The sequence below is a fragment of the Adiantum capillus-veneris genome, chromosome 8 (assembly GCF_014529385.1).
Source record: "Adiantum capillus-veneris isolate H3 chromosome 8, ASM1452938v2, whole genome shotgun sequence".
NCBI lineage: Eukaryota > Viridiplantae > Streptophyta > Polypodiopsida > Polypodiales > Pteridaceae > Adiantum > Adiantum capillus-veneris.
The window spans coordinates 106,696,889-106,712,109 of NC_140938.1; the positions used below are offsets into that span (position 1 = coordinate 106,696,889).

General features: G+C 42.8%; 1 pseudogene across 1 annotated transcript in view; it reads right to left on the minus strand.

Moving 5' to 3' along the window:
• Window positions 1-5,417: 5,417 nt before the first annotated feature.
• Window positions 5,418-15,221, minus strand: part of LOC147452705 (ferredoxin pseudogene) — an 80,476-nt pseudogene continuing 70,672 nt past the window's right edge. Inside the window, exon 2 of the transcript XR_015189002.1 lies at window positions 5,418-5,757. The product of XR_015189002.1 is annotated as a ferredoxin pseudogene (transcript). The remainder of the gene's footprint in view (window positions 5,758-15,221) is intronic.

Sequence of the window (15,221 nt, forward strand, 5' to 3'; positions counted from 1 at the left end):
GTAAGATGCAGCGTTCTAAATTTCCAAAGGATGGTTCAGTTCGGGACACATGGAGGTTGCAGCTTGTGCATAGTGATGTTTGTGGGCCCATGCAAACTCCGTCCTTGGGCAATTACCTGTACTTCGTGACTTTCATTGATGATTACTCCAGGAATGCATGGGTATTTCCGCTTAAAGCGAAGTCCGAAGTTTTTATGTGCTTCAAACAATTTCTGGCTATGGCTGAAAATGTCTCAAAATGTACTATGGGCACCCTCCATTCCGATCGAGGGGGGGAGTATATGTCTCATGAATTTAATGCATTTCTGGCTAGTCTTGGGATAAAACACCAATGTACAGTGCCTTATACGCCTCAGCAAAATGGTGTTGCTGAGAGGAAAAACAGGTCACTGACGGAAATGGCACGATGTATGGTCAAAAGACAAGCTTTACCGCATTCTTTTTGGCTTGAGGCCATCATGTGTGCCACTTATGTACTTAACAGGTGTCCTACGAAAGCTTTGCAGTCTATTACTCCATATGAAGCATGGCATGATAGAAAGCCTTCTATTGAGCACATGCGTGTTTTTGGCTGTTTGGCATATGCTTTGGTGCCACAAGTGCAGCGCTGAAAATTGGATGATAAGGCTATCAAATGTATTTTTGTTGGTTATAGTGCTGAAAGCAAAAGTTACAGGCTGTATCATCCGCAAACAAAACGTATTCTGGTTTCTCGGGCTGTAGTGTTTGTGGAAGATTTTGTTCAGCCCTTGCTGTCATGTACTAGAGACAGTAATGTAAGCTCACAGGACATTAATGACACTTTGTTGCCTCTTTTCAGTGGTGGAAATATGAATGTAAGTTCCAATGAGGCAAATGTACAGCCTATGGGGGTTTCTGAAAATGTTTTAGATCAGCCTATTATTGATGCAGATGTACATGATGTACTTGATGAGAAAAGGGCTGAAATGAGCAGGCTAGAGGTATGCCAAAATGGCTGGTGCACACTTTGCGTGAAGTAAATTGGATGCACCTTTGTCTAGTCGTACTCGTTCACGCTCTCGCCATGCATCTTATGCATTAGATTGTTATGCTTTGGCTGTGTCTAGTTTACATGATGTTGAGGAGCCTCTGTCTTTTGATGAAGCACAGAATTCAGAAAATTGGATGGCTGCCATGCAATCAGAATATGATGCACTTATAGAAAATGACACATGGACTTTATGTGATTTGCCTCCTGGCAAAAAGGCCATTGGTACGAAGTGGGTTCACAAGTTGAAACGCAAGCCAGATGGTGAGATCGATCGCCATAAGGCTCGACTTGTTGCAAAGGGTTATGCACAGCAAAAAGGCATAGATTATGAAGAGACTTTTGCTCCCACTTGTCGTATGACTACTTTGCGTTTTCTATGTGCATTGGCAGCTCATTTTGGTTGGGATGTACATCAATCAAACATTGTTACTGCTTTCTTGAATGGTGACATATTTGAGGAAGTTTATGTAACGCAGCCTCGCGGTTTTGTCATAAAAGGACAAGAGGACAAAGTGTGCAAATGTAACAAGGCTTTGTATGGGTTGAAGCAATCTCCTCGTGCTTGGTATGAGAAAGCTGACACTCATTTGGTCAAACAAGGCTTTCGTAACAGTCCAACAGAAAGCACATTGTATGTAAAGCGTGAGGGTGATGTACTTCTCATTGTGGTTCTTTATGTCGATGATTTGCTGATCACTAGACCAAATGAGAGACATATTGCTGAATTTAAGGCTGATTTGAATGCTACTTTCAAGATAAAAGATTTGGGGTTGTTGCATCATTACTTGGGTATACAGTTTAAGCAGTGTGATGGTGGTATTGCCTTGTGTCAGAAAAGTTACATAGAGACATTGCTATGTAAGTTTGGACTTGAGGATTGCAAACCTATTGCCACTCCTATGGAAACACGTTTGAAGTTGAGTCTACATGATGTTGGTGATCCTGCTGATGTCACTCTTTACCAAACTGCTGTTGGCTGCCTCATTTATGTATGCAACACGAGGCCGGATATTCAGTTTGCAGTCTCACAGATCAGCAGATTTATGCATAGCCCAGGGTCTAAGAATTGGCAGGCTGTCAAGAGGATTTTCCGCTACCTTAGTGGCACTTTACATCTTGGCTTGTTTTATCCCAAGGGGGGATCATTGCCGCCAGACTTACATGCTTTTTCGGACTCAGATTGGGCTGGTTGTTTTGACACGAGAGTGTCCACAAGTGGTTTTTGTTTCATGCTTGGCAGTTCATGTATATCATGGTTGAGCAAGAAGCAACCTACTGTGGCCACTTCGAGTTGTGAGGCTGAGTATAGGGCAGTCTTCACAGCTACGGTTGAGTGTGTATGGCTCAGACGCCTTATGGCTGATTTGGGTGTTGGACAGAACACTGCCAACACTATCTACACTGACAATCAGAGCGCATTGGCAGTTGCGAGGAACCCAGTTTTTCATGCTCGCACAAAGCACATTGAGGTGCATTACCACTATGTCAAGGAGAGGCTCTCAGCAGGAGAGATCAGCTTGGCTTATGTGCCAACACAGGACAACCTTGCAGATCTTTTCACAAAGGCATTGTCTCGTGAGAAGCTTGAAGCTTTCCGCAAAGCTTTGGGCTTACTCCCCTTTGTGGACTGATCATGTCCTCAGGGCATGGCACTTCCCTTTACTCATGTGCCAACTCTCGTTCACCACATCACTCCAGGGGGGATTTGTTACCATATACATGTGGTAGTGATGTGTGTGAACACACTAGGACCGCCAAGGCATTTTTTCCCTCTTTAGGAGGTTTTTTCCCCCGTGCATTGTATGTACGCCCATCACTCTAGGGCTATCCATCTTTCCACAACACACTAAGTAATACACTCTCTATTGTGTGCCTTGAGCTTCCTTCGTCTTCTCCAAGCTGTGTGTTTCTCTGCAACCCTAATTCCAACAAGTGGAAAGTACGAACAAGGTGTTGTGTGCGGCTCTAAAATTGGAGATGGAGATAGAAATTTAACCTGGGTCACAAAGCTACCAAGCTTCTTATGGGCATATCAAGCTACCTACAAAACATCCATAAGGAATATGACATTCAAGTTAGTCCTACAGACTTAATGCTATATTTCCAATAGAACTTCTCCTCCTTGCCTTGTGAGCCAAGGCTTTCTTGGAATGGACCCATGCTTTCTCTATTAGACTAGCCTAGCTTGAGAAATTGGATGAGACCAAAATCAAGGCTATCCATGTTATGCATGTGGAAAAATGCATAAGAAATGCCTCGTCTAACAAAAATCTCCACTCTTAAGAATTAAAGAAATCCAAATTAGTTGTTGCTTTGTCAATCCTAGACCTCAAGAGCCCATTAGTAAGCACCTATAATTTCATGTTGAGAAAGCATGCTTAGATACCTTTGTCGCTAGACAAGATGGTTGCACTGTCATCTATGACAAGGTAGGAAGGGTAGATAGGTAGCTCATGTACAAAAAATGTAGGTTGTTGATGATTGATCCATAGGATGTTATCATAATATCTAAAAATTGGAGAGGAGTCCTTGTAGCTGATCATCTTTGAGAACAAATGTGAGGGATCTATATTCCAGTACATGTAAGTACAAATTACACCAAATGGGGGAGCAAGCTAGACCCATGGGGATTCCATTGACTTATCTATAAGTTTGACCATTGCATTGTACAAACATAAGTTTGATAAGCTAGCGCTTATAGAAGGGCATTTTTCTAAAAAGGATAAGGAGTTCTTGTATAACTTATCATACCATATGCCAAGTTAACATGATACTAGGAACTTTCAAAATGGGATGTACTTGCATTAGGACTGCTTATAACTATAGGAGATAAGTTGTGATGAAAAGCATATTGTTCTAAAAAGGATAAGGAGTTCTTGTATGACTTGTCATACCATATGCCAACTTGACATGATACTAAGAGCTTATAACTGTAGGAGATAAGTTAGGAAGTGAGAGTGACAAGTCCATCATCCCCCTCCTATGGTATGTTGTCATAATACTTCTTTATATCAACAACATATAGAGAGTGTATGTTTATTACTACATCGTACAAAAATGAACAATTCACCAAGACTGAATCTTCAAATTATGGTGGAGATAAGATACTTGATTGAGCTAACGTGCTCTCCTTTTTCTTGCTCAAAAGACTGGACAATTACCTCAGATGAAAGGTGCCAGGTTAAAAAATCCTTCTTAGAGAGCCTTTTCTTGACCTCATTGACCATGCAAACAAATGATGGGTTTTTGGGAGCTTTATCAACACAAGTGATATGCACAATAAGACCGAAACATTTGTTTGATGTAATCTTTACTTAATTTGGCAAAGGTTTGATGACTCTCTTGCTTACCATAAGCTCTATGCAATCCTAGAGTTCTGTGATAGCCGAATGTAAGCACAATGGTGCAAGTGGATGTGATTTAAACCCTTTGCAAGAAGAGCTTCTAAAAATTCATGATCTAATAACATAACATCCAAGAATGATACACGATGTATATCAGGATTGAAACCAATAGAACTAGGAGAACATGTGCAACAAAAACTTCCTTAGCATTGCATAGCTAAAGCTTGAGGGAGTCGCTAAAAGACAAACGCATAGCATAAGGAGAAGTGGGAAAAAAATAGCATTGAAAGCCATATGGTTGCAGGCTGAAGGCTAAGCATGTGAATAGTCCGATGAGATGTGAGGCTGAATAAGGTATCTAGGATTTCTGATTCTTTGGCTTGTACCTGCCACCACCAAAATCACCCCGAGACCTCCTGCTTCCTCTAGAGGCAGAGGATTGGTCCTTAGCAAGAAATACCGCCTTTTGTAAAAGAACTCCAACTCCCTGCATGGAGATTTGGGTGGGAGATGCTGATAAAGGGCAGCATGCTTCACGTATGTGTGTGTGTGTGTGGAGAGAGAGAGAGAGAGAGAGAGAGAGAGAGAGAGAGAGAGAGAGAGAGAGAACAGCATAGGAACAAACAAGACCTCATAGATCTAGCCGACAAGTCTTGAACCACTGAGTGAAAACTGCTCTTGAAAAATGCTAAGCAAACAGTTGAAGACCTTGTCCAGCTTCCATTTGCATTGCAATCATTAATCAAAATGTGCACATGTAGAATTAATGTATATGCAAAAGAGACACTACGAGAACTACAAAGGCAAGATACTCAAGTCTCGGTAATATTCACATCAAACAAGCGACAAAACACCCCATAGTTTCACAACGAGTTAGGAACATACCAAATTTAAGAGGGCTAAAACACTTGCACAAAACCCACTTCAATAGACACACATGTGCTGACAAAAGAAATGTAGGAGATTCGAAATGGATTAAATACAAGACTAATTTATACATATTATATTGAAATAAAAGAGCGACTCCAAAATCAATGAGAAAAAAAAAAGGGCCAAAAAAATCAGAGAAGCTTACTTCTAGTTTCATCTTTAACGAATTCTCAACATTAACGTCATTCGAAAAGGCAGTCAAATAAGTCAGTCCCATTGCTCAAAGCCAATGTATGAACAAAAAGTGTACTAGTACATTCTTAAGACACATAACCCCAAAAAAAAATTCAGCCAGCCTCACTCTTCCATGGCCTTGATCCTTATTTTTCAATTTTGTCGATGTCATTGCTACACTCCTTGTCCTATGTACTTCTTCAAAGGCATCACATGGTGAGAGCTTGCCACATACATTCACCAATTTGTGAAAAGATGACAAGCTTTTGTGCTGCACGGGCTAGCCTGTTGCAATCCCTGATCCAAACTCAAGAGGTCAACCAAAAACAGAAAAAAAATTTGTTTAAAGCTACAAAAGAGACTGTTGAGGTGCAACAGAAACAAAAACTAGCAACGCAACACACACTACAAACTACATTTGTCTAAAACTACAAAAGATACTTTGTTGTTTCTGCCTCTAGGTTGCTTGCAATGTGACATGAAGAGTTTAGTGATTTCGGCCATGTCGGGGTTTTGAGGTTTTGAAACAAGTCATGGCACTCTTTGGGCAACCAGCTGTCCCCCTCCTTGGAGGCATCCATCTATCCAAAAGAGGCATTGGATCATCATGATCCTGTACACATCTTTGGTAGCACATCCAGTCCCACACATCCCAGGCACACCATGTGCATCTTCCTATGCCACCAATCCAGAGCCAAAGGGTTCCAATCCAGGGTTACCAACACGTAAGTTCTAACGCATCGTGAGCCTACATTTGCAGCCACATTTGTTGCAAAGATGAGGATTCATCTACAGTTTCCATCATCCAACAATCTATTCGGAGCCCCAAGAAGAACCTCTATCTTGGAGCAGTTACTTTGCGGTTTCCACAGACATTGGCATTGGCATAGTTGTGATGGATTTCAGGTTAGGGTTTCTATGTCGGGCCATAGACACAACTAACCATTATATGCATTTGGCCAGTCACAAACTCTTGCTCTCCAAAAAGGTGGTCCATGCCAATCTCGTCAAAGCAAGCATCCTTCTATGCCACGCACCGACTCTCTTGCTAGATTCTCTATCCTCTCTCTAGAGTGTTGATTTGCTCTCTAGCCCAGAATTTCAAATTTTCTCTATAGAATCTCTCTCGATCACCTTTTGCAACATGCACTCACACATGGATATGCAAGATGGGATCTGGGTTGTGCTACGCTCACAATACTAATTAAAGAGTGATAGTTCTTAAGGAACGACAATCTAGCTAACAGCCGCACACAATATTAGTTCATTCAAGGATAGAAGACGCATAAGTGTTCTCTTCTAAGCTCAAGGTTAGTGATTATTGTTAACTATTGGACTCGTATTTCCCATAACTCCATGCTCACACAGGTAGAGTTTGTCTATATATAGAAATATTCTATTGTTTGTATAGGTTGTTAAGTACCTTCGACTCCACCGCCACCACCTCCACCTTATCCTCCACATTAATTTTCCTCATAAGGGCGGAATCTTTAATGTGAGGATTCTAGGTGCTAATCCTTAATTAAGTACTTAAACTCATGATTAAGACTTAAGAAACTGGAATTGTACTCGAGACAAGACTTAGAAGACTTTGTGTTTGATTGATTGAAATGTGTGATACAAGGGCTCCTTATATAGGAGACGAATAGACACAAATGAAAAGACACGTCTCTTGGTGAAGAGACGTGACTTTAGACGTAAAGACACATCCTTTCGGCGAATAGCTGCAACCATTGGGCGAAGGGTCGCACCCGTAGAACGAAGGGGTGTGACCAGTCGTCGAAGGAGTGTGGCTTTTGGCGAAGAGACACGCCTTTTGGGCGAAGGGGTGTGACCATCCAAGCGCAGGGGTCCTCCTTGGCATGGCACTTCGCGTATCTGCAATCAGGAGTAGATGTATTGCTGTTAACATAGTCATAACCGTGACATTCCCTCCCATTTAAAACGAGAGCCCGTCTCAAAGAAATGACTTCTGATGTTGATAAAACTCTAGAAAAGCATTGAATCTTCGAAAATCTTCAGTCTTTGAGTTATCGAAAACCTTTATCTTGAACCTTTGCTTCTTGCGAAACCTTTTTGCTTTGACTGCTAAATCCCATGTCATTGCATTATTCAAAGACTTTTTAGAGGAATATGGCATAATCAAGTTGACTGCAACAAGAGATTGATCTTCAAAATTCTTCATGCGATGTAGGACTTCTGGTTCAAAATCTTCCAGTATCTGCGAAATATTTGGGGAAGAGGAAATCTTCTCAAGGTACTCTTCAGATGGGATAACTTCAACTTTATGAATCACTGGAGAGGATTTTGGCTTAAGAGTATAATCATCTTCCAATAATGAATCCCAAAATTCTTCAGAATCATCTTCAGAAACTGTCACTTCATGACTTGCAATTGGCATATCATCATCCAGTAAAGAATCAAAGAAAGCATAGTCATCTTCAGACTCAGAATTTGCAACTATCTCCTTATCTTTGTCTGGTAACGAAGTATCACTTGGAAAAACTTCTTGCTTGAAATCATCTTTGTCTTCATCAATTGATTCAGGAGAAGTTAATGAATTTAAAAATTCATCAATAATAATATCTGCATCTACATCGGAAATCATATTCTCTTCATAATCCATTGTATCATGTCGTTTGACTTGTACACGTGAAGCTTGAATCACTCATTCCGCATGAGAAAGCCTGTGTAAAATCAAGTCACGTCCATCTTTGAACAAATTGATAGTATGTCCTCGAAAGCTAATTGCTGGATCATATTGGAATAACGAATGCTGACCAAGAATCATGTCGTAATAAAATAAAGACATGACTTCGAAATCTAATTGATCTGCATAAGTTTGAATCTCAAACTGTAACTGTCGAATTGTCTGGTCACGTCAAAATTGATCCATCTGCTAATTCCACATCATATAAGTGAGATGTCTTCTGAGTTGGTAAGCCAAGCTGTTGAACTATCTGAGTGCTGACAAAATTATTCGAGCGTCCGCTGTCCACCAAAATATTGATGGAACGACCATTGATGGTTCCAAGAAGGCTCAAAACTTGCTTTGAGAGAGGCTCCAAAACTGAAGAATTGTACTGAGCATGCTTCATAAGAATAGTCGTATCCTCTGAGACACGAATCATGTTGACCACAGATTTTCCTTTATCCTTAGCAGAATCTAGTTGTTCAGAATTCAATGATGTTTCCGCGTTGGATTTCGTTTCAAATTAGACGAATTTGGTTTCTTTGGACATTGATACCATCTATGGTCACCACCGCAAATTGTATATAATCCTTCCTTCTTTGAAGTCGAAGATCCATTTGACGAAGAGCCTTGCTGAGTATTGGAATGCCGATCTTGAGAAAAATCACGTCCTTTATCACGATCAAGTGGAGGAACATGTGAAGAAGATCTGCTTTCAGATTGTCGATCTTGAGAATAGAACCTTGAAGTTGAATAAGGTTGCGTTGCTTGCTGTCTGAACTCAGACTGATGCGACTGACTTTGTCTATAGCTGTCTCTGCGATTGCGCTGTGAAAAGCAAGCGCTGTTTGAAGATCTGTCACCAGGGAGAAGATTCCGTGTAGGGCGCCGATTATCGCCAAGACGCTCCACATAGGCAATTGCAACATCCAAGGTGGTAGGGTTGTATTTGTGCACATCGTTCTTCAGGTTGGGTTCGAGTCCGTCGATAAAACTGTGAAGTTTATCAGAGGGACTAAGGGTATCTATCTCCAGAGTTAGCCTTTGGAACTCTGTGATGTACGCGGCCAAGGAACCTGTCTAGCTCAGGCGGCGAAGAGAGGACCGAGCATGAAAATCCGCATTGGCAGGTTTGAACGCCTTGCGAATAGCATACCGGAATTTATCCCAACAAGGTGTGTGTTTACCATTAGCAACCCGTCGTTGCCACCAAAGAAATGTTATGTCTTTGAGCAAAGAACTAGCAAGTGCAACTTTTTTACTCTCGACCAAGTCCGTGTTCGATAAGTAAATCTCCATTTTGACTAGCCATTGGTCCAACACGCGCTTATCGCGGCGACTAGTGTATGGTTTCAACAGTTTAACATCAAGCTTCTTCTTCTGTGCAGCATAAAAATTTTGTAAAGTAATTGAAGTTCGCGATTGTCTACCTCTTCAATTGGATCTGGTTCGTTTGGTTCATCCACTGAAGCTTCGGAAGAGGGTGTTGAAGATGCTGCATTAGTAGTCCGAGAAACAGTAGGACGACTTCGAGAAGTGTTTTGCGTCTGCATCTCATCCAAGCGAGTGTGAAGTGATGCGAGGCTTATGGAATGTGTGGCCATCTGCTCCTTGATAAGAGTAAAGGCATCGTCAGATTGACCACCTCCGTCCTGAGAATTCGGCATGGTTACGCCTCAAAAGGAACTCAAACAAGTGCAGGAGCAGGTTATGTGAACATGTTCTAGAACGGGTGCTCCCAGCGAAAACTCTGTTCCAAATGGGTTCCGGCTCTGGCGAATCTGGAATTATGATGACTTTGGAGCTCGAGTATCCGATATAATGAGCACTTCGCGTGCAAGAGGGCATCTATGTAAATACGGAAAAGGTATTTAACTGTGATCAACGGCCATGATGGTGGTTCCGACGGCACATAGAGGAGCAGCAAAGAGCCAGTGCTGGAGGGGAGAAAAGGGACAGCGTGGAAAGCTGGCTGATGTTTTTGTTTAAACGTTGGCTGGGTCTGGAGAATTAACAATGTTCACACTTGGGTAAATTTGGAGCAAGCCAACTGGCCACTTAATGTGAGTAAATTGGGTATATTTTAATAGGCAACATTGGCATGCTGGTCACGTAAAAAAAACCCCAACGAAGAGTTTCATGCACCTTCAGCGAAGAGTTGCCAGCGAAATGATTCAACGATTCCAGCATACTCAGCTCAACGTTTTCAGCATATGCAGCCCACGTTCTAGCAATTTAGCCCAGCGTTTAAGCATACTCAGCCTTGGCAGAATTTAGAAAAAGGACGCCCAAAGAGACATTTCCAAGGGGTGCGAGCATTGGGAAGAGGTGGCAGCCTGCCAGCGTGGTACCCTTTCGCATGAAGGGGTACTACCCGAGGAAAGGGTGCTCGAAGAGGCACCAGCAGAAGTTGTCCCGAAAGTCACCGGGTACGCCACACACACATCTGTGTTGTTGTTCGTTATTTATGTAATTAAAACAGAAAGATTCATGTTACCTCATGAGGTCGTATGTACCATCTTTCTTTTGCTTCCATGCAACTCCGGGAGAGGGGGGGGGAGAGGGTAGCGGCGAGGGTGAGAGGCTATAACAAATTGCTAACGTGTCAAAGCCTAAAGAATGGAGCCAACTTACAGATGCCGGCCGAGGGGCCTAAACCCTAAGAAGAAGAAGCAACAGAAGAAGTGTCACAAAGTGATGACGTGGTTGCCCAAGTGTAGAAAACCCTAACCCTATTTTTTGCCAAAAACCCTAATTCTGGAAACCCTAATTCCAGAAACCCTAACTACTGAAACCCTAATTCTGAAAACCCTAACCCTAAAACCTGAAAACCCTAATTCTGAAAACCCTAACCCTAAAACCTGAAAACCCTAATTCTGGAAACCCTAACCCTAAAACTACAACAGCGTGGCTGATTTTCGAAAATTGCGCTGGCATGATGACGTGGCAGGTTGTACGGATTTCCGTGATTTACGCTTGCAGCTTTTGGCATTGCTTTTTGGACTAGAAGCTTTTGTGTTTGAAAGCTTTTTTAATTGCTTTTTGGATCAGAAGCTTTTGATTTTGAAAGCTTTTCATGTAAACTGCTTTTTAGGCCAAGGGCCTTTAAATATGAGGCTAGGGCTCATTCTTTGGCATGCTTCTTGGAGAAGGTGCAGAGTCTAGAGTACCGGCTTGTACTTTGATGATGCAATATAAAGAAATACCGAAAGGGGCGCCAAGGTTTGGGGCCAATACTCTCTGGGGTGGAATTCCGCCACTCCGTGTCGCGTGTCATCTCTCTCTTTCAGTTCAGTTGTTATTCAAGTGCTAAAAGTCTGTTCAGTCTGTTCTTTTCTATTGGCACGTGGTGCCCGTCTTGTGACAGAGGCTCACAACCTTTGGGTCCCGGGAAAAAATTTTGCTTTGATACCACTGTGAGGATTCTAGGTGCTAATCCTTAATTAAGTACTTAAACTCATGATAAGAAACTGGAATTGTACTCGAGACAAGACTTAAAAGACTTTGTGTTTGATTGATTGAAATGTGTGATACAAGGGCTCCTTATATAGGAGACGAATAGACACAAATGAAAAGACACGTCTCTTGGTGAAGAGACATGACTTTAGACGTAAAGACACATCCTTTCGGCCAATAGCTGCAACCATTGGGCGAAGGGTCGCACCCGTAGAACGAAGGGGTGTGACCAGTCATCAAAGGAGTGTGGCTTTTGGCAAAGAGACACGTCTTTTGGGCGAAGGGGTGTGACCATCCAAGCGCAAGGGTCCTCCTTGGCATGGCACTTCGCGTATCTACAACTAGGAGTAGATGTATTGCTGTTAACATAGTCACAATCCTGACATTTAATATTATTGATATATGGCACCTCCTGTAGATTCGGGTTCCAACTGTTTCAAGGATGGTGGTGCCACAATCAGGTTCTTCACTTTTTCAGGTGTCCAAGGTTCCTATAACGCCCTCAGATTTCCTCAACAGTTCGATGTTTTCATCCGCTTTTCATAAAGGAATCCAAATTAATCCGAGTTGCCTCTTTCCTAAAGGAGAGTCCAATGACATGGTAGTGTCAAGTGACACATCCAACCCTATGTGTTCGTGGACAAGCTACAACATGATCAGGGTTCAGTCAGTCCAGTCAGTCTAGATTTAGCAGTGATCTGGCACTTTTGTGAGTCTATTCGTAGACCGTGCATGCCCCATCACTTAGCATAGATGCATATCCTTTGGTTGCACACAGCATGATCATCAGTTTTCCCTTCAGAATTCATCAGATTCAGTCAGGGGAATTTTCCAGTGCATTTAGCCTATTTTCCCTATTTTTGGTATTTTTCACTTATTATTTTTAAGTGACTTTCCAACAAAAGTAGGTAGGGCAATTTTGCTAAGAAAATATATAAGCAAACCCAAGTTAGCACTTTCTGGCAAAAGAGGCAGCAGTAGCACATGCTCAACACGCACCTTTCCAGCAGAACCCCAGCAGTACCCCCTAGCGTTTTTGGTCTCCATCACCATCTCCTCCTAGCCCTTGGCGATTTCAGCCCAGATCCTCGCCAACAGACTCCCTAGCTTGGCGTTTTGCACTAACGCTACCAGTAGTACCAGATTTACCTAGCGTTTTTGCTAATGCTACCCTATGCTGCCGGCGTTTTCTTTTTCAGCCTGATTTGAAGCCTCTGCAGCAGCGTTTTCAGCATTCCCCACAGTAGCTGATTCAGCCCTCGAAGCATTGCAGAAGAGCCCCATTTTCAACCCTCGAAACGCAGCCAAAACAGTCATTTTCAGCCACCGAAAACAGCCCAAAGATTAGAAGAAATTCAGCAGATAGAAGACCACAAATTTCAGCCCTAAAGTCGTCGTCGTCATCGGCATAGTCCCAAGTTGCATCAGTCCATTGCATCCACATTGTACCACTTTGTGCAATCATAAGTAGACCACTCTCGCCGATGAGAGTGGGGCCTTCGGAGGAGGGTTTTACAACTTCTCTGGTGTCGTATCTCTCTTCTCTCTCTATCTCTCAGTCTCATACACTTGCACGCACAGTGTCCATTCACTTTGTTTGTGATCATAGCACTTTTCATTAAGAACGGAAGGCATCTCTCTTCCCTAAGAACTAAAAGGAACCTTGAGCACACTTCGGAGCACTCATCTTGAGCAAAGCACAAACAATCATTCCGCTGCACCTAACATTGGTATCAGAGCTTTGGCAGTGTTCTATATCACTCAAGGAAAGAACCATAAGAATCACAAGAATTTTTTTTCTTGTTGAGGTCGCACGAACCCATGTTCGCTTGGGCGTGTCGATTCCTAATCGTGTTTTGTTGAAGAGTGATAGGAATCCCAAGAAAGAAGGGCTTGTCTAGCCTCCCCTTGTGTCTCTTTTCACTCATTGAGAGCGGACCGTGCACTTAGCGGCCGGCCAATTGACATGCGGTGGGAAAAAGCAACCTTGGTGTGAGCGCAAGGCCGCCAAGGGGTGCGCCCGCGGAAAAGAGTAGAACTCGGGTGAAGAGAAGATCCTTCTCAAACGCAATTTGCAAGCGAAAGGAAACCTCAAGAACCTCAAGATCCTCAAGAACCCAAGAACTCAAGAACCTCAAGACCCTCAAGAACCCAAGTTCCTCGTGAACTTAAGAACCAAAGATCATAGTGCATGGTCGTCACCCGAAGCGGAATGGATACTTCGCATACAGGTGATGAGCATGAAAGAGGCGGCGAAGATTTTTCCCCACCAAGAGATTTTTTCGACCCTCCCCCCTTCGCCATCTACGCCACGATGGTCAAGTCGATGTTGGACATGATGGCACAACAACAAGAAACGAATCGAGTTGCGTTGGCACAACTTGCAAGCAAAGCAGAACAACAACAAGCTAAGGACCGTGAGTGCAACGAAAGAATTGCAAGACTTGCCGCAGAACAAGCAGCTAAGGACCGTGAGCGCGACAAAAGAAACGCAAGACTTGCCGCACAACAAGAAGACAATCGCCTTGCTTTAGAACACGAACGCGACGCACGAAAAGAAAGAAAAGAACTAAGAAAGGAGGAAGCGGCAGCACGAAGCGCGGCCTTGGAGATCGAGCGAGAGGCTCAAAGAGAACTACGAACTCAAGAATTGGTTCGACAGGTACTTGTCTCGAAGACCAAACCACCCAAAGATCGTGGGAGTTCCTCAAGTGGTGTAAGCCACGATGCGGATTCCAACCATCCAGTCACAGAGAAGTTGACTTTCAGTAAGTATGACGGTAAGATAGATGCTACGGTTATTCATTCTTGGTTGCATCGATTTAATGCTTATTTTGCGACAACTAAGAAGATAGGAAATAGCAAAGTTTTGACGGCAGCTATGTACCTTGCCGGTGATGCCATCAATTGGTACCACGCATGGCAAGAGGCACAGTTTAGCCGCGCACCTAGAGGAAGCCGACGGATTCACGTCCCTTTCCTTCAATTGGGCTCATTTCCAAGACAAGCTCCATATGAAAAGGTAGCACAAGGAATTGTAGGAGGATACATCACGTCAGAAGAGCAAAGCACTTATTCTAAGGTCGTTGTTTTCATTGTCACATTAAGGGTCACATAAAAAGAACATGTCCTAAGCTTGAATCGAATGAATCTAAAGAATCCATAGAATCCACTTCCTCTGTCAATGCAATTAATGATAACATGAGTGTGCCCCAAGTTTCTCAGGACCCTCCCATTGATGATTCTCTCATTAAATGTTATGGTCATACGTCGGGGCAACGTTTTGTCATATTGTTTGACCCAGGTAGTATGCATGATGTGATCAGTCCCTCTCTTGTTGAGAGAGCCCGCCTCGAAGTTAGTCCGAGATCTCCTATCAAGGTCTCTGGCTTTGTTCCCGGTATGGACGCTCTCCTCACGGAGGAGTGCCTTGATGTGTTTTTTGGAATTCAACAAGTTGCCTTTACTAGACGATTTGTTGTTTCTCCTCTCTTAGCATGTGATATGATTTTAGGCATTCGTTGGTTTCGTGATAATGACACTCTCACTGATTTTAAGACTAACACTTTAACTCTCAATGCCGAAAGTGATTCTCCTATTGTCATTCATGGAA